This window comes from Sminthopsis crassicaudata, chromosome 3, assembly GCF_048593235.1.
Source record: "Sminthopsis crassicaudata isolate SCR6 chromosome 3, ASM4859323v1, whole genome shotgun sequence".
Taxonomy (NCBI): Eukaryota; Metazoa; Chordata; class Mammalia; order Dasyuromorphia; family Dasyuridae; genus Sminthopsis; species Sminthopsis crassicaudata.
In genome coordinates this window covers 482721190-482747406 of record NC_133619.1, presented here as the reverse complement: position 1 = coordinate 482747406, position 26217 = coordinate 482721190, and the positions used below count along the sequence as shown (strand labels likewise).

Here is a 26217-nt window from a genome sequence, read left to right as displayed (position 1 = left end):
TCCATTTCACTAGATGGTATCTCCCCTGAAAGAACAAAAAATCCTTGAGGGAATATAGAGTAGGCATTTAATAAATGCTTGCTGATTGATAGATGATAGGTGTTAAAAGGAATTATAACTCAGATAAGAGTCTAAACCAAAATGACACTTTAGATTCTATTCTGACATGATCAAACCACATAAAGAATACTGCAGGCCATTTTTTATACCATTTTAGAAAGGACATTGGCAAGTTAAAGAGCCTCCAGAAGAGAGTGACCAAAATGCTAAAGGACTGAAGAACATGTCATTAAAGAATTGGTTGACACTACATAGAATTCCCAATCCCTCTAATTTTGTCCGCCTGCATTTTGGATTTTCTTCACAGGCTAATTGTACATTATTTCAAAGTCCGATTCTTTTTGTACAGCAAAACTGTTTGGACATGTATACATATATTGTATTTAACATATTTAACATGTATTGGTCAACTACCATGGGGGGTGGAAGGAGGGGAAAAATTAGAACAAAAGGTTTGGCAATTGTCAATGTTGTAAAATTACCCATGCATACATCTGGTAAATAAAAACTATAAAAAAAAAAAAAAAAAAAGGGATTGGTTGAAAGAATTAGGTCATAGGAAACCATAAAGAATATTTATGTTGACAAGGGATTAGACATGTTCTTCTTGTCAAGAGGATAGAAATAAGTGTAATGGGAAGAATTTGCAGAAAAGCAAATTTAGGTTAGGTGCAAGAGAGGGGAAAAAAATCAACATAATAATTAAAGCTATCCAAAAGTAAAGTGTGCTTCACTGGGACTCAGTGGATTCCATTTCACTAGAGGACTTTAAGAAAAGGTTCAAGTTCCAGTTGTTAGGAATAGTGTAAAGTAGATCTTGCTTATGTATGGGTTGGACCAGATGACTTCCAAGATCACTTCCACTTCTGAAATTCTGTAATTTTGTAAAATACTGGTCCATTCTGGCTTCACTTCTCCACTCCCACTGACTTTTTACAGGTTTAACTGTGGGGTTGAGTTGGGGATGGGGACAAAAATTTCAGCTACATGATTGTAGCTGTATGTAGTAGTCTACTACTGCATATCATGAAGAGGCTACTCTTTCTACCATTGTAGCCGTCATAGCTAACAGAGCTCTGGGAGCCTGGGAACATCTAGTACCACCCCTGCCAGAATTATAGCAAAAGAAGGAGTGGTTTCCATGCTGTCAATGGAACTGTAACATATCCATCCCTGGAGGGACTGGGTGGAGTCTTGGACACAATGACCTCTACACAGATCCACTAGTCATTTATTAAGGGTAGTTCTAAACACCCATTAGCAAAGCTTGATGTCACCCATTATTCTAAACTCAAATTTCTCAGCCCAGGCTCTCTCCATGATATGTAACATGGTGTGTCCCATTTTTACTTAGAGCTCTTACTCTTTTACTGTGTATATATGTATATACAAGTGTTGCAGGGATGATGAAAATTGTGGCACATCTGCCATTTATTTTTATTATAAATACTGAACTTACTTCACTAACATCCTACTTTTATGTTCCATTGTAGGGGAGCTCTGACCAGGGTCCTCAAAGGCTACAGGATCTACCAAAAGGAGGAACTCAAGATCTGGAAAGTTCTCCATAACTAGAAATGCATCAAGTATGGGACTAGCAGTGGATTGTTTATCACATTAATATTGGTATAAGTAAGTTGCAAGTCTTTTTATAAGTGATAAATTTTTACTGGTCATAAGTAAAATGGGAAAGGCTTACATATACATAAATCTACATAGGAGGGATTAATATCTATCAATAGGTATTTATTAAGTTCTTCCTACATACCAGTCCCTGAGCTAAATTCTTAGGATACAAAGAGTCCCTGCCCTTAATGAGTTAATACTCTAATGTCATTAGGAGAGCTATCCACCCATAGATTCTTGATTAAAACAAAGACCTTAAATAATAGATAAAGCTTAACAAGATAAGAAAAAAGGAATATTAGTTTGGTTGTGTATAAGTAATGAACTATTTGTGTTGTGTGAGCAACATCCAACCATCACAATTGCAACAATATGCATTATTTTGTTTGATTATAAAATAAACTCTATACATTTATATTCAATCTTGATGGGAAAAAATCAGAATAACAATTAATAAGTCATATCATATGAACTGTAATTATCCATTTCTAATTTAAAATTAGATCATTTTCACCTTTGATTTATGTTCATTTTGTTTTTCCAACCATGTGAGAAGTCTCTGAAGGGACAGAGGCTGTCCTTAATTTCTCTTGATTGACTAACTAATTGAAATATTCCTCAGCTATGTACAATGTTTTCCAACCTGAGATTAAAAAGAAGATGGCCTAAGGATGCAACATCTCTAGATGAAAGTGGCATTTGGGAGTAGCAATAGATCTGCAAATTCTGTAGCATTCTTGAGTACTTGTTTGTTAATATATAGTAAGTTGATTTCAAAGACACAGACCTTTATTGTAAAACTCTATTTAGATGCCTGCTACTGCTTATAAGCTGATATTTCTTTGTTCAACACTTCAAAATGGCCTTTACTGTGGAGCATGGTGTTGGCTGGTAACTAAGGGACAATGAGGCCTACTTAGGAAACACAAATCTGACAGCTCGGAGAAAGAGCACATTTTGTTCCTCATACGGGAGATTAAAACAGTCAGTGCAGGTGACGCAGCCATGCAGAAATGAAACATAATTGTACCTGGAGGCTTTGGAATCCCATAAATTGCAATATCTTGTACAGACTGCTTATTAAATCTGTCCTCTAATTTCTTTTTCTCAGGGAGGAATCCTCTGGCTGCACATTTTCCCCCTCCTTCTTAACTTTCCAAAACAAGTTACCAGTTGATCTTTTGGTTAGAAAAATATACTTGGAAAGTCATACACAATGAAGAAGAAGCCTCTTTGAAGGGACTCATCTATAACTGCTGTGGGCTTTTTAAACTCAATATTAGAATTCACAGGAATCCTACCATGAGGTAAATCTTCCCCGGCCTACCTTTGCCTTTATTCTTTTCTCCTCTTGGCCAGTTCTATTTCAATCCAGCCCTGGGCTCGTTATAAGTCCACAGGATTCTTCTTGGAAAGAAAGATCACTGCTCAGTGTAGGAGAGTAGCAGTGGAATCATGAGTTTAATTTGTCCAAGATCATAGGCCAATATCAGAATAAATCTAATTCTCAACCTATCTTTCCAAGTCAAATCCATAAGCATTTATTAAATGTCTATATGCTAGGTACTTTGTTAAGCACTAAGATTACAAAAAAAAAAGGCAAAACAGTCCCTGCCCTCAAGGAGCTTATAGTTTAACAGGAAGACAACACACAAATTATTATGTGCAAACATGATACATATAAGATAAATGGGAAATAATTACTAAGGAAAGGCATTAAAGGTCAGGGGGATTGGGAAAAACTTCTTACAGAAGGTGGAGTTTGAGCTGAGACTTAAAAGAAGCCAGGGAAGCCAAGAGGTAGAAATGAGGAAGAACATTCTAAGAAAATTAGGGAAAGTCCTGAAAAACTCAGGAGAGAGTGGAGTCTTTTGTTTAAGTCACAGTAAAAAGGCCAGTACTACTGGATCATTGATCTTAGAGATAATAGGGAGCTGCTAGAGTTTAATAATAAGGGAGTGACATGGTTAGACCTATACCTTAGAAAGCTATTTTTGGCAGTCAATGGATAGGCTGGACTAGGGAGACTGCAGGTAGGGAGATCACTAGTCCAGGTATGAATGATGAGGGCCTGTGAGAGATGTTTCCAAAGGAAAATCTACAGGTCTTGGTACCATGTTGGATAAGGAAGGTGAGAAAGACTAAATAATAGAGGATGACACTTTGGTAGTAAGCCTGGGTGATATCCTAAATATTAATAGGAAAGCTGGAAAGAGGAAGACTTGATAGTAGTAGGGTTGAGGGTGGGAGGTGGAGGTGGGTAGGAAAGATAAGGAGTTCAGTTTTGAATATGATGAGATTAAGATGACAAAGGGACATCCAGAAAGCATGTTTTCCAAGTGACTATTTTGGGGAATGTAAAAAATGAGAAATTAAAGCATATATCACAGGGGGTAAGAAAGAGGCACACACACAGATTGAGAGACAGAGACTTAGAGAGAGAGAGAGAGGAAAGAGAGAGACAGAGAGACAGAGAGTGACATAGAGAGACAGAGAGAGAGAGACAGAGAGAGAGAGACAGAGAGAGAGAGAGACAGAGAGAGAGAGAGAGAGAGAGAGAGAGAGAGAGAGAGAGAGAGAGAGAGAGAGAGAGAGAGAGAGAGAGAAACTGGTAACTTTAGAGAGAGCTATTTCAGTTGCATGGTGAAACTGGAAGACAAACTGCAGGCTTAAGGAGAGAGAGAATGTCATGGTGAGGATAAAGAACAGGGTTTCAAGACAGAGAGAGATGTAATGATAACAGATTATAATTAGATAAGGGAATTTCAGAGTTAATAAGCATGGATGTGGTATATTTGTGGTCAATGGAGAGATCAGCTTTATCTCCTATTATCCCCCAGCACTCACCTATTACTCCTCCAAAACTAAATTTCTTGCTACCTTCTGAATACCTTTCCTCCTTGTTCCTTTTTCTTTGCAATAGATCTATACTGCTCCTGTATCTGAGAAACCGGGTTTTAGCCCTATGAAAATGCTACCAATACTTGCAGTATTAACTCAAATGCCATTTAGAATCATAAAATATTACAGATAAAGGAGTCTTGGAGGTCATCTAGTCCAACCTCTTAATTTATAGAAAGAAACATCATATTCAAAGATATGAAATTAGTTAGGAAGCAAAGAATAGAGTTGGGATTTGAATTTAGGCTTTCTGACTACAAAATTCAGGGCCTCTCTAACTATAATAATTAGCACATATATAGCTATTTGAGATATGCAAAGGACTTTACATATATTAATCTCAATTGAACCTTACAGCAACCCTAGAAGGTAGGTACTATCATCCCTATTTTATAGATGAGGTTATAGATGAGGACAAATGTTAGGTGACCTGTCCAGAGTTACACAGCTATTAAGTTTCTGAAGCTGGACTTAAACTCAAGACCTGACTCTAGATCAGCATTTTGTCTATTGTGCTACCTTGCTGCCTTGCTATATTATTCTCAAACATAAAAATAAGTTCTTCCTTGTTGATCAAAATTAAAACTAGAGCAGTCATTCTTCTCCTTTCTTCTACCTTCTGAGAGATTAAGTTGCCAGAAAGGAAAATTAAATATTTATATGATGCTCAGATTTTAGCAGAAGGCTAAAAATGTCCAGAACATATTTAGATAAGTGTAGTCCCTCTTCACTACAATATCCTGCCTCAATGCTAATTTTGTGATGTTTTATGAAACATCAAGAAAGGAAGGAAGGAAAGAAGAAAGAAAGAAATTAATAAAAGTCCAAAAAGAAGGAAGTGATAATCCTATTATAAAACTCTGTGGTCTGAAAAACATTTGGAGTATTATCTTCAGTTCTGGGCACAACATTTTAGGAAATATGTTAAAAGGGCCAGAATTTAAAGCAGATTTTTGTATCAATTGACACACTTGGTTCTTTTAGTATTAAAAAGCTACATGTAAAGATGACTAGAATGGGGGAAGGTAAGGAGATTATGCCATATGAGAATCAGTTGAAATAACTGGATGGTAAGCCTGGAGAAGACATGATTTAGGGAGATTCAGATAGTTATCTTCAAATGTTTGAAAGGCTACCATATGAGAAAGAGATCCCAGATTTATTATGCATTGTCCTTAAGAATGGGACAAGGAATAATGGATATAAACTGCAGGGCCAATTTTAGTCTGTATAGCAGGAAAACTTTCCCAATGATTAGTAATGTCCAAAAATGGAGGCTCTATGTTCAAAAGTAATGGCTTTCCCAACTGATCCCAATGAAGCAGACAAGTATTGCTTATTCTAAAGATTCCCTCCTGGTACATTTTGAAAAAGATCAGTGACTTTAGACTCCAAGAAAAATGGATCCTTGAGGGCTTCATATGGTCATTACATTTTAATCTGGTTTAAGCTGCTCTTGAGAATTTTGTGAGCCACAAAAGTTTTAACATTTGTGGACTAAACAACTGTTGAGGTCCATTCCAACTCAAGAGTCTATAAATGAATAAATGAATGAATGAAACAGCCTGCCCTGATAATGGTGAATATTCTATTATCTACATGGGATATGTATCCAAATATTGTAGGCCTGGTTCTAGTTCATCCTATTGATCAAACCCTTGATAATAACTACAAATCCCAAACATTAGACTAAACGATATAATTCTTATATTTAATTTTAATTAATTTGACTAACCGTGGCTTGTTTCAAACTTTAATGCATTTTAAACAGCCATTCCAACTGATACATTTTTACAAAATATATGTCCAAAATGTAAATAAATCCTGATTATGTAAGGAGGTGTTTTTCCTAGAGAGATAATGAAAACAAGTTTTAAATTTAAAAAGAATTTTCCCATAGTCAATAACTTTATTCATCCTTCTCATGTAACCATATATGGGAGAAAGTATTCATCTACAGCTAGATCTCATAGTCTTAAATTGAAAAAGAATTTTCTTACAGTCAATACCTCTATCTATCCTTCCCATGTAACCATATATGGGAAAAAATAGTCACCTCCAGCTAGATCTCATTGTAAAGTGTTTAAATGACTTTAGATTTGAACTATTTGAAGTTTATAATTATGCAAAATATGGTAAAGCATATAAAGTTAGGAAAAAGGTTAGCCTGGAGAAGGATGGAGATTAATGAGAGCACTAAGAGGTTAAGCAAGCTGTCCTAGTCAAAAGAGTCAGTATGTATCAGAGGCAGGCTTGAATCCAGGAATCCTGGCTTTCAGGCTGTTCTCTAGACACTATATGACTGATGCCTCCTAGGTATTTATGACAGGTATATAAATAAATACAAAATAAAACTGCACTAAGAAGTTAACTCCTCCCCTCCCTCATGTGAGTGCCTTCTCTCTAAGATTACTTCCTATTTACATTGTTTGTATCTTATATTTACACAGTTGTTTGTGTCTTGTGTCTCCCATTAGACTGTGAGATCCTTGAAGAACTAGATCATGTATTTTGCCTTTCTTTGCATCCCCAGAATTTAGCACAGTGTTTGGCAGAATTGGTTAGTTGGTTGTTGTTCTTTGATCTCAAAGAGTACCAAAATGGTATTAATATATTGGGGTAAGGTATAGTGGGTCCAATTGTGCCTGCTCAGACCAATACGAGCTCAGAAGGCTCCACACAAATAGGCACAAATAGTCCATATTAATATTTGGAATGAAGATGTCTCTAAATTTGTGCATCTGCAGTTCTTGCTCAAAGAATTTGCTCAAAGAGCACAGCACCTTTTTTATGCAGACAAGCCATACTGGATAGTCCTGTGCCAGTGTCTCTCATGTTTCACAACGGATTACAAAGTTCTTCAGAGAACTTCTTCTCACCTCTGTGTGAGTTCTCCTTAAAATAGTTTTTAAATTAAATATATATTTGACATTTGAACAGCCTTGCCAGAGCATCAGAGTTACACTCTCAACAGCACAGCAAAGTTTGAATACTTGGCAGTTCAACTCAAGAAAGTACCTCAGTGCTCAGGACCTGATCTTCAGGTGATCTTCAGAAATTTCCTAAGACCACTCAAATGGAAATAATTCAATTTCCTGGCATGTCCAGCTTTCATAAGCATCCAACAATGAGGTCAGCACAACAACTCTGTAGCCCTTCAATTTAGTTATACCTCTTCTATCTCACAGTTTCCTTTGGAGTCTCCCAAAACCAATCTAGCTTTGGCAATGCGTGTATCAATCAGCTGTAGGTTCATCTCATCATTTATGTGTACATCTCTGGAAAGAATACTGCCAAGATAAATGAAATTATCCACAGTATTCAAAATTTCTCCATTGCTGTAACTGATGGTTCCACATATGTATGGTGTGATACTGGCTGGGGGAGAACTTTTGTTTTCCTGGTATTAATTGTTAGGCTAAACTTTTAGTACAAATAACCAACAATCAACCCATACTTTATTACATCTCAGCCTCAAAGGCTGCATTGAGTGCACAATTATCTGCAAACAAAAAGTCAAATATCAACTCTTCCTCCTCTTTAGTCTTAAAGTCTTTTCAAGTTACATATTTATAAATCGGAATGGAAGCTGTCCTTGATGTTCATTTTTATCTTTGTTGAAGGCCACATTACTAAAAATATCATGCTAAAAAGCATGAGAGCAAGAACACAGCCCTGCTTTATTCCACTGATGGGAAAGCACAAAAACACCATCCATTATCCAGAACCTGTGGCCACTCTTGAAAAATGTGTATCCAGCTCTGGCTTTGGTCAGCTGCCTTCATTTACCAGTCTTGTTTTACTCAGCGCTGCTATTTGGATGCAATATCTGCTGAATTCTCTCACAAGAGCTGTTCATCTTTTAAGTCTACTAGACTAGACTTTTTGTTTTCCTTTTGTATACCTTCCATATACCAATAGTGAATAGAATCGTCTTCTTAAAAGTCTTTGTACATTTTTGTGTATGTTTCGACTATGAGATCAGATTCCTGCTTGCCATGGTAATCAGACCAGGGTTGGATGAAGCAGACAATTTTTAGGGCATCTTTTCTGATCTTCCTCACATAAGGAAGTGTGATCCTCTAAACAAGCTGCTCAGACACCCAAGAGGCTGCCGAATCCCGATGCTATTTCAGTATAGTGAGAAGGTGACTCTGTGGTCTGAGCTGCCTATGTGCAGGGTTGTAATAATAGTTCCCAGTGTATCTGTACTAGCTGTTTCATCACTTGCCTGTCACTAAAAGACTTGGAAGTAGATAAAAATGGCAAAATTGTACAAGTGATGTTTTTTGACTTGCAAATAAAGTGGATTGAAGACAAAATTGTGCAAAGTCATTGCCTCACTCTTCCAGCCATCAGAGTCCAGCATTAAGATAAAAGTCAAAATAATCATCAATGGTTCAGGATGCAGTGAATAACTGGCATTTTCAATGTCTAACCGAGATCTAGGTATTCCATTAATTGCCTTTTTGGCTGTTGAAACAAAAATTCACACCTGCCTATTTGGCTGAGGGATATCTTCACATATTTGGGGTAGATACTTCTCTAACTCAATAATAGATTTGAGACCCCTTGGTTATTCTCAACTTGGTTTAGCTTATCTGCCAAAATGATTTTCCATGGTGCAGCTATTGGTTGTGCTACAGCTTCTTGGCGTCACAGGTAAGAGTTGGATGGATCAGGTGGATACCAAAGATAGAAAACATCCCCAAAAGGGACTCAGCAGTTCTCTTACCAGAAATCCTAGTCTTCCCTGAATAATCCTATTGCCCTTGGCACAAAGTAGGAACTTAACAGATGCTTTCATTGACATCCAAAGACTTTCAGAGTTATAACTGAAAGAGAGAACAAAGAAGGGAGAAATTACCTCCAATTAAGGAGATTAGGGAAGAGAAGAGGAAGACCATGAAGTAGGATAGTAAATTCTGGAGGTTAGATAATCACAGTGGTAAGAATGGAGTGGTGGGATATAATTAAATAGCATGAGCTTCTGAAGAGGAGAGTTACTAATTTCTAATTGGAGGATATAGACTTGGAAGTGGTCAACAGGATCAATGAGTACATGAATTCCTTTTAATCCTGTAAATGAGGAAAAGTGGAATGGTAATTATGGGAGGTATGGTGTCCTCAGGGGCAAGGCAGGCTTGAGTTACTAAGAAGAAAGAGGAGAAATAATGAGAAAAATATCTAAGAAGGAGAGTTCCAAAGGGCCTGGAAGAAAGGCTAATATTAAGACAGACAGAGGAAGGCAAATTGGAGGACTAAGCTAAATACATATATGAGAATGGGAGGAAGGAATGTACATCTGGGGACGCAGTTCTAGATAACAGGATCAAGGAAAGGCAGCCTAAGAGACATGGTAATTATAAGAGAGAGGAATATCAGTTAGGAAAATTATTTAATGGAAGATGTTAGAGAATCAACCAGCCTAAGATACTTATAAAACTAGTAGATTTTTTTTTTTTAATGGATGAAAAAGCCTGCATTAATTAGCACCAATAGGGAGAAACACTAAGTGAGAGATAAAGCTGTCCAAGACTAAAGATCTTGGGGATATTGCTCTTAGGGTTTCATATAAGGCTTATTGTTGTTGTTTAGTCATTTTAGTAGTGTCTGACACTTTGTGACTCCTGTTTGGGGGATTTTCTTTGGAGGGGTTTGTCAATTCCTTTTCTAACTCATTTTTCAGATGAAGGAACTAAGGCAAACAAGGTTAAGTGACTTCCTCCCTCCTTACTTCCCTCTCTTCCTCTTTCCTTTTTCCTTTCCTCTCCTCTCCTCTCTTCTTCCTTCCTTCCTTCCTCTCTTCCTTCCTATTTGTTTCTTGGGGCTAGTGATAAAGGAGAATTTTGGGTTGGGACCCAATGTTAATCTGAGAGAAAAAGGCTTGATTGCTTCCTTTTCCTTATGTTGGACCTTTGTTAGCTAGGGAAGAACTTGGAAGAGATGAACTTGGGAAATGACTATAATAGCTTGAAGTGATGGAATGTTTGCTGGTGTATAAAGTCCCCATCAATCCAAAAAAAGTAAACAGTGCAAAAATCGTTACCTCCAGAATATAGATGAGAAAGCCAAAGTTCAGAGAAATCAAAGATTTTTGAAATTGGTTGAAAATCATATAGGAAAGAAGAATTTCATTATCAGCCTTGTACTCTACAGTGAAGGAGAAAGACTGGCTAAAAGGACAAGAAAAAAAAATTGACCTATTGAAAAGAATAAACAGATTTCTGGTTTGTAAAAAAAAGAGTAGTGAATTCTTCTCTATTAGGAAGGATTGGAAAGAAGGGATTATTTTAGGTACCTGGAAGCATTTCCCATCAGTGTGGAGGTAGATGAAAGCGTTTCCCATTAGTAAAGGAAGACTCAAAGTATTTCCCATTAGTGAGCTGTGTTAAATACTGAAGATTACTGAAGAAGGAAAAAAAAAGCTGCACTACCTCCTTCTCCCTCGGTCTTTAAAAATAGAAGAAATGTTCATGTCTGGGTGTTTTGGGTGTGGCCCTGCCTCCAGGCAGGGGAGAGACTGGATGAACTCTGAAAGTCCCTTCTAAGCCCATCCTACCATGATTATGCAAGTTCGTTTTGTTTTTTTTTTTTTATGATTTCTTAAACAAAATAGATAGCCTACTCTCTCCATCCCCCGACTCCCTCCAAAAAGATGAAACAAATTTGCCTGGAATATGCATCAGTGTTTGCCATGCCATGAAGGGTTAAACACAGATCTCTCAGGGTGTTGGACAAGCCCATCTGTGGGAATCAGACAGCCTTGTGCTTACTCTGCTCTAATTCTGATTTGGGATTGGACATTCTTTGTCTCAATTAGATAGAAAAGCCAGAACAGCTGGTGCATTTTTAGGCATTGTGGGCATTTCTGGTTTCCCTCCAACGCACATTCTTTCTTCAAAAATATCTGCTGGCCTCTCCTCCCCACACCTACTTTTCTTTTCTTTTCTTTTCTTTTCTTTTTTTTTTTTTTTATTCATTTTTCCAAATTATCCCCTCCCTCCCTCCACTCCCTCCCCCCCATGACAGGTAATCCCATACATTTTACATGTGTTACAGTATAACCTAGATATAATATATGTGTGTAAATACCATTTTCTTGTTACACGTTAAGTATTAGATTCCGAAGGTAGAAGTAACCTGGGTAGATAGACAGTAGTGCTAACAATTTACATTCACTTCCCAGTGTTCCTTCTCTGGGTGTAGTTATTTCTGTCCATCACTGATCAACTGGAAGTGAGTTGGATCTTCTTTATGTTGAAGATTTCCACTTCCATCAGAATACATCCTCATACAGTATCATTGTTGAAGTGTATAGTGATCTTCTGGTTCTGCTCATTTCACTCAGCAACAGTTGATGTAAGTCTCCCCAAGCCTCTCTGTATTCCTCCTGCTGGTCATTTCTTACAGAGCAATAATATTCCATAACCTTCATATACCACAATTTACCCAACCATTCTCCAATGGATGGACATCCATTCAACTTCCAGTTTCTAGCTACAACAAAAAGAGCTGCCACAAACATTTTGGCACATACAGGTCCCTTTCCACTCTTTAGTATTTCTTTGGGATATAATCCCAATAACAGCAATGCTGGGTCAAAGGGTATGCACAGTTTGATAACTTTTGGGGCATAGTTCCAAATTGCTCTCCAGAATGGCTGGATTCTTTCACAACTCCACCAACAATGCATCCGTGTCCCAGTTTTCCCCCATCCCTTCCAACATTCATCATTATTTGTTCCTGTCATCTTAGCCAATCTGACAGGTGTGTAGTGGTATCTCAGAGTTGTCTTAATTTGCATTTCTCTGATCAGTAGTGATTTGGAACACTCTTTCATATGAGTGGAAATAGTTTCAATTTCATCATCTGAGAATTGTCTGTTCATATCCCTTGACGATTTATCAATTGGAGAATGGTTTGGTTTCCTATAAATTAGGGTCAGTTCTCTATATATTTTGGAAATGAGACCTTTGTCAGAACCTTTACTTTTAAAAATATTTTCCCAATTTGTTACTTCCCTTCTAATCTTGTTTGCATTAGTATTGTTTGTACAGAAACTTTTTAGTTTGATGTAATCAAAATCTTCTATTTTGTGATCAATAATGATCTCTAATTCTCCTCTGGTCATAAATTCCTTCCTCCTCCACAGGTCTGAGAGGTAGACTATCCTCTGTTCCTCTGATCTATGTATTATCTCATTCTTTATGCCTAAATCATGGACCCATTTTGATCTTATCTTGGTATATGGTGTTAAGTGTGGATCCATATCTAATTTCTGCCATACTAATTTCCAGTTTTCCCAACAGTTTTTTCCAAATAATGAATTTTTGTCCCTAATGTTGGTATCTTTGGGTTTGTCAAAGATTAGATTACTATAGATGTACCCTTTTTTGTCCTTTGTATCTAATCTGTTCCACTGATCTACCGTTCTATTTCTTAGCCAGTACCAAATGGTTTTGGCCCACACCTACTTTTCATAGCCTTCTACATCATCATCACCTCTCACAGCAACTTTATTGATCTATCCTCCTTTCTAGGGTCTTGGGTCTCTGAGGACACTTTTTTTGGTCCTCCAATAGACTTTCAACCCACATAAAAGATAATGGTTTTGCCCTAAAAGAAATTCTCAATCAAGAAAAATGGGGTGGAGGGAATGGGTTCTGGCTTTCAGAATCATTTGGCTTATGATTCTTTCCAGTTTCTTTCACCCACCTCCTGCATAATGGCTAGCATTTACATGGAGCTTTAAGGTTTATGAAACATTCCATTTGTTCCATCCTGAGGGGCAAATACTGTTATCACCTTCATTTGACAGATGAATATACTGAGGCAGAAAGGCTCAAATGACTTGCTCAGTCACACTGCTTAGTAAATTTGAGGGGTGTTTTGAATTCAGGTCTTTGAACTCAAAGTTAAATGTTCTATCCACTGTGCTAAGTAGCTGTGCCCATTACTCACAGCATTTCTTCCCATTGGGTAGGTAGGTGTTTCCCAAATCACATTGCACATAAGTAAGTGCTACTTCATGAAGGCCAGGAGACCAAGTTGCAACATGACAATAGTTTTTTGTTTGTCTGTTTGCTTTTTGCATAAGCTTGTGTTTTGTAGTGGATTTTGAAAATTTGCTGGAGTTGGTTTCTTTAGATTTAATTCTTAAGTCATTTGAAACATTAAAAAAAAAAATCAACTAAGTACCGATTATTTTTCACTCCCATAGAAAACCTCTTCAGGCCCAGCAGATACCACAATCCACCGATAAGAAATCTTGGATTAAAAATCATCTAGTCCGCAGCTTCTTAAATTATTGATCAAGATCCTATATGGCATCTCACAACTGAATATGGAGGTTGCAGAATTATGTTTTCTTAACATCAAATGTTTGGTCTGAATACCTCTCTCTCTCTCTCTCTCTCTCTCTCTCTCTCTCTCTCTCTCTATATATATATATATATATATATATATATATATATATATATATATATACATACATATATATATATATATATATATATATATATATATGCATATCCCTTGGTCAAGAAGGGATCACAAGGGGAAAAGAGTAAAGGAGATCAGAAAGGTGGGAAGAGGTCAGGTTGTAAAGAATTTTTAAATGCCAAAATTCTAAATGGAATAGGGAGCTATTGGACTCACTTATTGAATGTGTGTGTATGGAAGTGTGTGGGACTGGTGCTAGACCCCTTTTCCCAAATTAACTAATCAGAGACATTTTCAAGTACAAAGAGAAAGCATTTAATCCCTGCAGGGAGAGGCCCAGCACACCCAAGAGGCATCTTAGCTCCCAACATGTGCTCCTGAATCTGGCCAGCTTGTCCAAGATTTAAAAAGCAAAAGACCCGAGCCTTCTCATTGAATAGACTAAAAGGACGTAACCATCCTTGACCAATGGTCACCAATCTATCTGCTTCCTGTGGGTCACTTCCTGTAACTTCACTAACTTCTTGCATCCCAAGGTTCAAGACTGGGAATAGGGATCATGTGATTTAGGCCTAGTCTTATAAACTAGTCTCATAAACTTGAGAAAACCTTGTCCCATAAGTCCCATTCAGAAGGGTGGTGGTGTTAGAAAATTACCTTTAGCATCTGGTAGAAATTTCAAAGTTATCTTTTCTCCAAATCCTCCTCTACTTCCAACTTCCAACTGATGAAAACACCAAATTCCTATTGCCCAGAATTCCAATGTCAGTGTCATCGTTAGGTACTCCTTTGTGTTCATCAAATATCATCAATACTTTTGTTGACCAGTCTCATTATTTCTAAGCTTTACAACATCTCTTGCATATATTTCCTTTGCTCAACTAATAGTCGCCCTCATACCCTCATGCTTGGATTATTGCTGGTTGTTCTCCCTGCTTCAAAGCTCTACCCACTCCAATTCCACCATTGCTCAACTGCCAAAGTGACTTTTCTAAAGTACAAGTCTGACCATGGCACTCCCCGACTTAATAGATTCTATTGACTCCCATTATTTCCAGAAACATTAAAAACTCTGTTTAGCTTTTAAAAAACTTCTTTTTTTTAATTGAAGTTATTTTTTTCAACACATATGCAAGGATAATTTTTCAACATTTACCATTGCAAAACCTCGTGTTCCAATTTTCCCCCCTCCCCCAACCTCCTACCCTACATGGCAAGTAATCTAATATATGTTAAACATGGTAAAATATATATAAAACCTGCTCTTTTCTTAGCTTCTCTTCTTATACTTTATTAATCTCTATATAATTTATGATCCAGTTCTTCCCATGACAGGTCATTCCCTTACTCCATATTTATTCACTGGCTTCCTTCAAGACTCAACTCAAATCCCACCTTCTACAGGAGGTGTTTTCCATCTTAGCTTAGCCAGGTCAATGGAGCAGTGGTTAGATTATTGGGCTTGGAATCAGGAAGACCTGGATTCAAATTCAACTCAGAAAGTAGTAGCTATGTAATTATAGGCAAATCCGCCTTAAGTTCCTCAACTGTAAAATGGGACCAACCATAGCACTTGGACAGGAAAGGTGTTGTGAGAGCCAGAGAAGATAACATTGGCAAAGTACTTAGCATAGTGCCCAACATTTGGCGGGAACTTAATAAATTCGTGTTCCCTTATCATTCCACCTCCTTCTGCTGCTAGTGCCTTCCTTTTGCATTATATGTACAAGTAAGCCCTAAAGGCTTAGTACAATTTTAAGTTTTATTTAATGAGTTTTTGAAAGGCTAAAATAAATTTTAAATTGAAAGGCTATTTGAATTTAGGTCTTCTTAACTTTAGGCCTAGTAACTTCTTTGAACTACTAAAGTTTTGTTGTTGTTCTGTCATTTTAGTCACATCCAGCTCTTTGTGACCCCATTTGGCATTTTCTTGGCAAAGATACTGTGGTGGTTTGCAATTTCATTTTCTAGCTCATTTCACAGATGAGGAAACTGAGGAAAATAGGTTTAAATAATGTGACCAGGGTCATACAGAGAGGAAATGTTTGAGCTCAGATTTGAACTCAAGAAAATGAGTCTTCCTGACTCCAGGCCTGTCACTCTATTCACTTGTCACTTAGCTACCTAAAGTTTAAAATGGCACTAAGATTCTGGGTCTGTCCTTTATATTTTCTTGTCTCCCTTATTAGAATGTAAATTTCTTGAGAGCAGGGAACATGCTCGTGTCTTTTTCAGGCCTATAACGCTTAGTGTAGTACTTGACATATAGTGATTTTTAATAAATGGTTGTTGACTCGTTGACTGAGATTCCTTGGAGATTTGTGGCAATTAGAAAGCTATTTCAATAATGCAAAAGGGAAGTTATGAGAGTCTAAACTAGGGTGGTAGCTGTGTGAATAGAGGAGAGGATATATAAGAGAAAAGCAACAAGATTTGACCACAAATTGGAAATGTGGGACAAACAAAAGTAAGGAGTTGAAAATAACTCAGAATATGCCTGGGTGTCTGGGAGGACAAAGCATCCTCCACATTGATAGCATCAGTAGCTGCAGAAAGGTCAAGGAGGATCAGACAAGAAAGGATGAAAGAAGGATTATGGGAAAAAAGAGAAGGCAAGGGAATGGAAGTAATAATGTGGATAAAACACAGGTTTAGGGATTGTAAGATATATGACCATAAGATATTAACCAAATTAGTTTATTTTTATTTAACCAAAAAATTTTAAAATTCATGAACTTGGAAATGGAACATTTATGGGATATAGCATCATGAGTATGATATGTAGCTATGTGTAGTTGAAATCAAATGGAAGGGTAGATTATAGAAATTGATTAGATTGAGGAATTAAGAAGTTAGGGTATTTGAAGGGATTATCAGTAAAAGTGGAGGTCTCCTAGTATTAGAGCAGAAGATGGAAACAAAAAAAGATTGAGGGGGAGGTACTGAACTCACTGAGGAAAAAAGAGAATGAACTGGTTGGAAGAGGGTAGGTAGAGATAATAACCACCAGGATTTTCTAGCTCAATAACAAATTTGACCACTATAAACTTGAAAGGAAGAGAGGTTACTGAATAATGGTGGGAGATGGAGAATCTAAGGAAATGACAATGAGAAGCAAGGAGTATTCTAAGCCATTCTCATTATGACCAATGTGATCACAAGTGGAGGATCACACTGAATGTGAGTAAAAGAATAGTCTCAAACCAGAAAGTGGGAAAGTAAGTGGGATGTAAAATCACACTAATTTTGAACTAGACAAAATAAGAAACTATTGTGGCTATTGTGTTTTAGAAGACTTAGTTTATATGAATTAACTTGAGACTATTTATGAACAAAATCCACAAAAGGTGATGTATAGGAGGAGAGGAGAGGGAAACTGAAAAAAAAATTGAATTCTTAGAATGCAGCATCATAAATGATTATTCAGAGAAGTGGTGTCATTGTCAAACCACATTCTTAACTAAGTGTGGAAAGGGAAGAATATTAAAAGAGATAGAATAACAGTCAAAGGAGAATCATAAGAGGTAGGTGTGGTCTGCAGATGTTTGTGAGGAGAAATTGTAATTTGTTTCAACCAAGTATTGACTTTAAAGATATTATTAATATAATATTTTGATGGGAGGACACAATTTACTAATTACAATTTTGAATGATCATAAGTAAATTTGAGTATAAATCAGAAAAAAATGGAGTAGACGAGAAAATAGAACCCAACCATTTGCTGTTGGCAAAAAAAACATATTTAAAACATTAAAAATTATAAACTTGATTATCTATGCTCTCAGAGAATCCAGAAAAACTGGAGTTGTCATCATGATTTCAGATAAGACAACAATAGAGATAAACAAAACAAAACAAAATTATATTGAAAGACACCATTGATAATATAAAAATATCATCATTAAGTATAAATGTGTTTAATGGCATAGTGTTTAAAAATTTTTAAAAAGTTCATCAAAATGCCAAAAAATCTTGAAAATAAAATAATAATTCAGGGGACTTTAATGTGGTTCTTCAAAACTTCAAAAATCTAATAGAAAAAAATTATAGATCTAAATAGGAGATTAGAAAAATTAGATTTGAAACATTATGGGGATTTTTGAATGGGAATATGAAATCGTATGCTGATTTTTCAGAATCACATGATATCTTCTCAAAAACAGATTACATGTTAGATTATAAAGAATGAAGAAAGGTAAAAATATTTTTAAAAAATTCTTTGAATCATAACATAACAAAATGGCAATCTATAAAAGACATGAATATAGATAATATTCTCAAAGAATTAATTATAGAAACAATAAGGATATTTTTTTAAAGAGAAAAATGAGACAATATACTAAAATTTCTAAAATCTGACAAAGGAGTTTTTAGAGAAAATTTCATATCTCTGGAAATTAGAGTACTAGTGCATTGAACATGAAATTTTTAAAAATTGTACCTAAATAATCCCCATCAAATACAAAATAAATTTGAAACTGAAGTGAGAAATAAAAGTAAAAATAAAATACTACAGAATAATTAAGTATAGTCACATTAGATGCTCAATTGATTTTTTCCACTGATTTTCAATGTAAATATCTTTTATTAAATTTATGATCTTTGGCTATATTAATTAATCAGTTTATTCAAGATCTTGGTTAAAATTCAACTTCTACAAGTAATTCCTCTGTTAATCATATGTCCTATTTTGATTGAATTCAAGTCAACAACCATTAAGTGCCTACTAAGTGCTAAGCAAAGTGCTAGGTATTAAGGACAAAAAAGATGAAGACAAAATGAAAGATACCTATTATACAAAAAGACTCACAGAAGCATTTTTTTAATGACATCAATAACTGAAAAAATTAATAAAATGTACCTTGAGTTATTTCTTAACTGAACAAAATATGGTATTTGAATGAAATTGAATATTACTGTTTTTTAATAAACAAGGAAGAGGGGAAAGTATACAAAAAAGAGATGGTATTTTTAAAGGCTATAAGCTCAACAGAAAACAGTGGTATAAGATAATTCTAAAAGCCAAGATGACCTTGGAACCCATCAAGTTTATTTTCAAAGACCAATGACATTACACTATGAGAATCAGGGTATGTATGATGCATTTAATTGTGTCTGATCAGTCCAATACAAGTTTGGAAGGAACCATCAGAAATCAGGCAAAAAAGGTCTATTACAATATTTAGAGTGGAAGTGACTCTGCAATTGTGCAGTTTATAACTATGTGGCCAGTCCATCAGAATTATAATTTCTGCCATAGTTCAACTCAAGAGACCTCAGTTTCCAATATTTTATCTCTTTTTGTTTTTTAGGTTAAATATGTGCAATTCTTCTAAACATATTTCCATATTCGTCATGCTGCAGAAGAAAAATCAGACCAAAAGTAAAAAAAAAAAAAAAAAAAAAAAGGAAAAAACCCAAGCAAACAATCAAAAAAAGGTGAAAATACTGTACTTTGATCCATATTCCATCTTCCCAATTCTCTCTCTGGATGCAGATAATATTTTCCCTCACAAGTCTATTGGAATTTCCTTGAATCACCTCATTACTGAAAAGAACCAAATTCATCAGAATTGATCATCATATAATCTTGTTGCTGTGTACAATATTCTCTTGGTTCCACTTATTTTACTCAGCATCAGTTCATGAAAGTCTCTCCATGCCTTTCTTAAATCTTCCTGCTGAATTAAAATAACTCTGAGATACCGTACCTCTCAGATTGGCTAAGATGACAGGAAAAGACAAGGACAAATGTTGGAGATGTGGGTAAACTGGGACACTAATACATTGTTGGTGGAGTTGTGAATGGATCCAACCATTCTGAACAGTAATTTGGAATTATGTCTAAAAGGCTATCAAACTGGTTCATATCCTTTGACCCAGCAGTGTTTCTATTGGGCTTATGTCTCAAAGAGATCTTAAAGGAGGGAAAGGGAGCCACGTGTGCAAAAATGTTTGTGGCAGCCCTTTTTGTAGTGGCAAGAAACTGGAAACTGAAAACCAAGTGAATCAGCTGGAGAATGGCTGAATAAGTGATGGTATATGAATGAATATTATTGTTCTAAAAGAAATGGTCAGGAGAATGACTTCAGAGAAGCCTGGAGAGATCTACATGAACTGATGCTGAGTGGAATGAGCAGAACCAGGAGGTCATTATGCACTCCAATATCATAGGACTATCAATTCTTATGAACATGACTCTTTCCCAAAATGAGATGATTGATGCCAGTTCCAATGATCTTGTGATGAAGAGAGACATATACACTCAGGGAGAGGACTATGGGAACTGAGTGGGGATCACAACATAGCATGATCACTTTTTTTGTTGTTGTTTGTATGCATTTTGTCTTCTTTCTCATTTCTTTTTTTTTTTTTTTTTTTTTTTTTTTTTGAGCTGATTTCTCTTGTGCAGCAAGAGAATTTGTCATGGGCCAGAACTCTAAACTTGAAACAAAGGATTCTTACAAGGTACTAAGTCATTGGAATTGATAGAAACAATAGTTATCTAATTTAGCATGGTGCTTAACAGTTCTCTAATTCAGAACACGTTCTTAGTACTTACTATAGTTCCACAAAATTCACACCTTTGATAATAAGAGAGCATATAAGCTCGGACAAACTCAGCCACAATCAGAACTAGGAAAGACAGAGAAGTGGTGGCAGGCTCTCCTCTGCTTCTCCAATGAAACCAAGATCCAGAAAACTAGCCCAGCCCCAAGGGAAGGAGATAGGACTTTGAAGGGGACAATAAAGAATTTGGATTTTAATCCCTGGCTACTCATGTGGTGATTACTGAACTGAAACTAAGGCTGCTCCCAGAGACCCCAAGAAAATCTCAACAGAGAACAATACATTTTAGAGAGAACATTATAAGAATTGTATAAATATGCTTATACATATTGGATTTAGCATATATTTTAACATCTTTAACAAATATTGAATTGCTTGCCGCCTAGGGGAGGAGGTGGGAGGAAAGAGAAGAAAATCTGAAACATAAGGCTTTGCAAGGGTTAATGACCCTTTTGGTTTGGTCCTCATTATTATCACTATTTTACAGATAAGAAAACTGAGGCAGGCAGGTTAAGTGACTTGCCCATGGTTACATAAGTAAATAACTGTCTGATGTGAAATTTGAATTTGGATCTTCCTAGTTAGGGTTCATAGTAGTTGTTTCATATAGCCTCCTCCTAGTTATCCAGACAGCATAGGGAGACAGAAAGAACGCTGGTCTTGGAGTCAGAGAGCCAGATTCAGATTCAGATTTAGATACTTATCTGCATAAGTTTAGGGAAATCTTAAGCTCTATGTGAGCAGCTAGGTGGTAGAATGGATAGAGCATCAGGTCTGAAATCAAACAAACTTATTTTCCTGAGTTCAAATCAAGCCTCAGATATCTACTTGCAAAGCAAGTCACTTACCCCTTATTTGCTTCAGTTTTCTTGTCTGTAAAATGAGCTGGAGAAGGAAATGGCAAACCACTCCTGTATCTCTGCCAAGAAAACCCCAAATGGGGTCACAAAGTGTCAGATCCGACTGAAAGGACTGAACAACAAACCTCTACAAGCTTCATGGATAACATGAGGCAGTTAGAATAAATACTATCAAAAGGCCAGAAGGTCCTAAATCCTACACTTTCATGAGAACCAAAGGCCTTGCTAACCAAGTTCCTTGGTCTCTGAGGAAGACACATCAGTTTGGTATGTGTCTCCCTGTTGCCATCTTATACCATTTCCTAGCTGGGTCACATTGTTCCTGAAGGACTTAGTGTACACTTTCCTTTTTACGCATGGGTCTCAGGGTATTATGTTTTGCCTTGGCAGTGACATTCAATTAAAATTTTTAGATTATAATGCTGTGTATTCTCCCTTTCTTTTGAGATTTGGCTCTGGAAGTAATGCCTTCCACAAGTTATTTTAATTCCTTTTTAATATTATGCCTGTAAATCAAGTGAACTGCCATACAGGAAATGATTATATGATATAAGCTTCCCTTATGCATGGTTGAGAACACAGGTCATCATGCTTTCTTATTACCATGGGATCTTTCTATCAACCATTATGAAAAGCTGATTGTTGTGTCTGTCCTGTGCTCTTCCCAAGGAGAGCATGACATCAGGGAGGAGATGCCATGACATGCAAGTGAATTGGACTTAAGTAAGGGAGGGCTGGGTAAGAGCACCTCCTTTACTTTCTCCTCCAGAGACATTTGAATCCAGTGGCCAGCTATAGATCAGGATAACTGGAGATAGCCCTGGGTGAAACGGGAGATTTTGGCCTTTTTAAGAGAAAGTCTTCAACAAGTCTCCCTTTGACTGAGGCTGCATCTATTCAGGGATTAAGGTTATGGATCAAATCGAGGCAAAGAATCTCCCCTTTTACCTTGCTCCTCTCCTCCCCCCAAAACATATAAATAAATCAATAAATCTGGAAGGGGAAGATCCTCTGGGTTTCTGGTCAAGCAGAAGTGATTGCCGTTTACATTCAATCTGAGTTAGGACGAAAACAATGATTAATTACATGGGGCTTGGCCTGGCCACTACTAGCTGGTATGCTTTAAAAGTAAGTACATATAAAGCTGTAGTCATCAAAACTATTTGATATTAGTTAGACAATAGCAAATCAGAAAAATTAGCTACTAGATGAACAAAAAACAGAAAACAGCAGCCTGCTATTCAATAAACCCAAGAATATAAAAAACTGGGGAAAAGACTTACTTTTTGGACAAGAATTTGTGGGAAAATCAGAAAGCAATTTAGCATAAATCAGGCTCAAGGCAAAAACTTGTACCTTAAATCCAGTATAACTCAAAATGGATATACCACCTTAAATTTTTTTTTTGTTTGTTTTTGCTTGAGACAATGGGAGTTAAGTAACTTGCTTAGTCACACAGTTAGAAAGTGTTAAGTGTCTGATGTGGGATTTGAGCTAAGGTCCTTCAGACTTGAGAGCCAGTGCTCTATCCACTATGCTATCTAGCTTAGTAGTCCTCAAACTTTTTAAATAGGGGGTCAGTTCACTGTCCCTCAGACTGTAGGAGGGCCGGACTATAGTAAAAACATCTCTGCTCCTCAGCCCATTTGCCATAACCCACAGGGCCGCATAAACGTCCTCAGCAGGCCGTATATGGCCCGTGGGCTGTAGTTTGAGAACCCCTGACTGATTCTAACTGCTTCTCCCTCCTTAATTTTTAATAAAAGTTTTAAGAAGTCATATCATTAAAAAAATTTGTACAAAACAAGATCAGGTATCGTTCACAAGTTAAGGAGAAGAAAAGATCACAAAAAAAAATAGACAACTTTGACTATTTAAAATTTAAAAGTTTTTCACATCAAATCAATTAATGTAGAATAAGACATTATAAAATGGAGAAAAAATTCTATCAAATATCAAGAAACATCTAATAACTAAGAACTAGAGAGGACTGACACAAATCAGCAAGTTTTGACCAAGATTATGCTCTAGTAGATAAAAGATTAAATTATATGAAAAAGAAATAACTAATTGGAAACTATAAATGGTCATATAAAATATTCCAAATCATGAATATTATGAGAAATGAGAATTAAAACAATATTGATTTTCACCTTATACCAGGCATATTGACAAAGATGACAAAAAAGGGAACAATCAATGTTGGAGAGGCTGTGGGGAAATGGACATGTTGATGCCGTCAGAGAGCTGTGAAGTGGTCCAAAAAATTTGGAATTATGAAAAAAAAAAGACTAACTCCACTATGTAATATGACTCATTTACTACTGAACTTAAAATTGAAGGAAGTAATAATGATGATAATAATGTTCACATAATACTTAACTATATGCCAGGCACTATGCTAAGTGTTTTACATCACCAAAAGTTGAGATTGATTATAGATTGACAGGAAATGCTTCATTACTAATATAGTAGTTATTCCTGATTAGGTAGGGGTGTGTGTGTGTGTGTGTGTGTGTGTGTGTGTGTGTGTGTGTCTACACTAACTTGTTAGAAGATCAAGACTAATATGAATAAGAAGCTAGGAAGAGGAAGAAGAGGAGCAAGAGGAAGAGGTAAAGGAGAAATAAGTAGAACTATACAAGAATGAGGTGGAGGTGAAGTAGAAAGAGAAGGAAGACACATGACTTACAATTAAACTAGGGCCTAAACTGATATAGACCAATTGCCATAAAGGGAAAACCAAAATAGCCTAAAAATCTCCTTAGTTAGCAAACACTTGATCTATTTGCCAAGAGGAGAATAGCCAGAAGGCAAAACTGATTTAGATTATAAACTTGTTTGTAAAATATTACAGAGAATGATGGTGGGAGATTATGAGTAGTATTACCTCATAAAATAGCAAGAGGCAGTGGAGTGAAAAACTGGTTTGAATTGGTGAAATAGTAGTGATTGTTTTTTTTCCCCTTACAAATTCATCTTATCATAAAACCTTCAGAAGAAGGAAATAAAGAAAGAGGAAGGGAAGAAGAAAGAGAGGGAGGGAAGAAGGAAGGAAAAAGGAGGGAAGGAAGGAAGGGAAGGAAAAGAGGGAGGGAGGAAGGAAGGATCTGGAAAGGATCTTCTATTTAGGAAGGGGCCTCAGAGTAGCCACCTCATCATTTCCCACCTGGCTGCAGGACTTAATTGTGCAGGTTCTCTCCCTCTTCTCTCCTACTCCTTTTCAGCTTCTTTTTGTGTTGTATTCTTCCATTAGATTATAACCTGAAGGCCAGTTTTCTTTTTTTCTTTTCTTTCTTTCTTTCTTTTTTTTTATTTTTTTTTATTTTTTTCTATTTTTGGGTTTCAAGAGATTAGCACGGTGCCTGCCACATACCAGGCACTTAATAAATCAATGCTTATTGACTCTCCATTGTGCCACCTATATGCCAACTGGAAATCATGTTTGACTAATCTCATTTCCTTTTGTGAAAGGGTACCAGAATGGGAAATAATGAGAAAGTTATACCTGAATTTCAGCAAACCCCTTGACAAAGTTTCTTATGCTATTCTTGTGAACAAGATGGAAAGACAGGTTGAACCATGATATAGCTAGATGAATTCAGAAGTAGCTAAATAATCAAATCCAAAGGAGCTTCAATGTCAGCTTAGACTATGATCTCTAGTGTAGTGCTTCAGCAGAGTAATACTAAGAAAACACAGATCTCCTCCATCAGCCAGTACCACACCATCCATATGTGGAACCATCAGTTACAGCAAATGTTTTGAATGTTGTGGATAAGCTAGCTCACTCAGGCAGTATAATTTCCAGGGATATATACATTGATAATGAGATTAACACATGCATTGTCAGAACTAGCTCAGTGTTTGGAAGACTCCAAAGGATAGTGTGGGAGAGAGAAGTATTAGACTGACTACAAAACTGAAGGTCTACAGAGCCACTGTTATGACCAAATTGTTGTATTCCTGAAACCTGGACATTGTACCAGTATCATACCAGGCAAATGAAAAGCTTCCACTTGAATTAACTTAGGAAGATCTGGAGGATAACCTGGCAGGATAATATACCAGACTCTGAGATTCTTTCTAAAACTAAACTACCAAGCATTCAAATTACTGCAGAGAGTACAATTCCATTGGGCTGGTCACATTGTTTGAATGCCAAATGTACATTTGCCAAAATGATTATTTTATGGACAACTCACACAGTTCACAAAATGGTCAGAAAAAGCAATACAAGGACATTCCCCAGGTCTTGTTATGAACTTTAGAATTGATTGTATGATATGGGATGCCCTCATCAGAAAAGATGCTATACTCTATGAACAAAGAACTGAATTAGCTCAGGAGAAACGTTAAGGTGCACAAAGTTAGAGTCCACCCCAAATGTTCATGGGGACTATTAGTGTCTGACCTGTGACAGAACATTCTGAACTCATACTGGTCTGATCACCCCCATTCAGACACACTAAGTTAGACTCTTAACATAGTGATGTTGTTTTGTCCTCTATGACAACAAAGGACAACACCACCAACCTGCTCCAAGGGATCTTAGTTTTGTGCTACTCGATATATTTTTCAGTGACTTGGATGAAGACATAAATGGCATGTTTATCAAAACTACAGACTGTACAAAGCTAGGATGAATAGGCATCCAAAAATACTAAAAGGTTCATTTAAGAGCACTGAGACAAATAGAAAGTTATACACTTGGATTAAAGAAAAACAGTTGTACAAGTATAAAAGTGTTATGCCT

General features: G+C 36.4%; 1 long non-coding RNA gene across 2 annotated transcripts in view; it reads left to right on the top strand.

Moving 5' to 3' along the window:
* LOC141563071 (uncharacterized) overlaps nt 1-26217 on the top strand; it is a 49624-nt gene that overhangs the window by 18852 nt on the left and 4555 nt on the right. For both annotated transcript variants that reach the window (XR_012488320.1, XR_012488319.1), the window contains exons 2-3: nt 1554-1692; nt 2798-2993. This is a non-coding gene — a long non-coding RNA (uncharacterized LOC141563071). The remainder of the gene's footprint in view (nt 1-1553; nt 1693-2797; nt 2994-26217) is intronic.